This window comes from Sinocyclocheilus rhinocerous, unplaced genomic scaffold (assembly GCF_001515625.1).
Source record: "Sinocyclocheilus rhinocerous isolate Xijiao unplaced genomic scaffold, SAMN03320098_v1.1 scaffold3155, whole genome shotgun sequence".
NCBI classification, from domain to species: Eukaryota; Metazoa; Chordata; class Actinopteri; order Cypriniformes; family Cyprinidae; genus Sinocyclocheilus; species Sinocyclocheilus rhinocerous.
In genome coordinates this window covers 70,612-71,138 of record NW_015639762.1, presented here as the reverse complement: position 1 = coordinate 71,138, position 527 = coordinate 70,612, and positions in this window count along the sequence as shown.

Here is a 527-nt window from a genome sequence, read left to right as displayed (position 1 = left end):
TGTGTGTGAGTGTGTGTGTGGGTGTGTGTGTGTGTGTGGTAGAATGGTATGGTGCGTCACTCATTCCTTTTTCAGTTCCTGGTAAAGGTCAGATATTGGTTTGTGCTGGTTCATCTGAGTCCAGGGAAGATTAGCCCAGATTATTAACCCACATGATGAGCTACATTTTCAGACAACGTGTTTATCTCTGACACAACATCAATGAAAGCTGCTCACATATGCGTTACAGAACACACATCATGTCGGGTGGTTCGGGATTCATAAGTCCGCAGTATATGATTGACTTCTCAACACACAGTGACTGGAGTACTACTGCATTCAGTCGTCTGTCATGTAGACTAATGAGGGAAATGCTCCCATATCGGTCTGCTACACAATCGAGTTCTTTTGAAAACGACAATACCTAAGCTGAGTAAATTAAAGGGGTCATATGATGTTGCTAAAAAGAACATTATTTTGTGTATTTGGTGTAATGAAATGTGTTTATGCGGTTTAAGGTTAAAAAAACACATTATTTTCCACATACT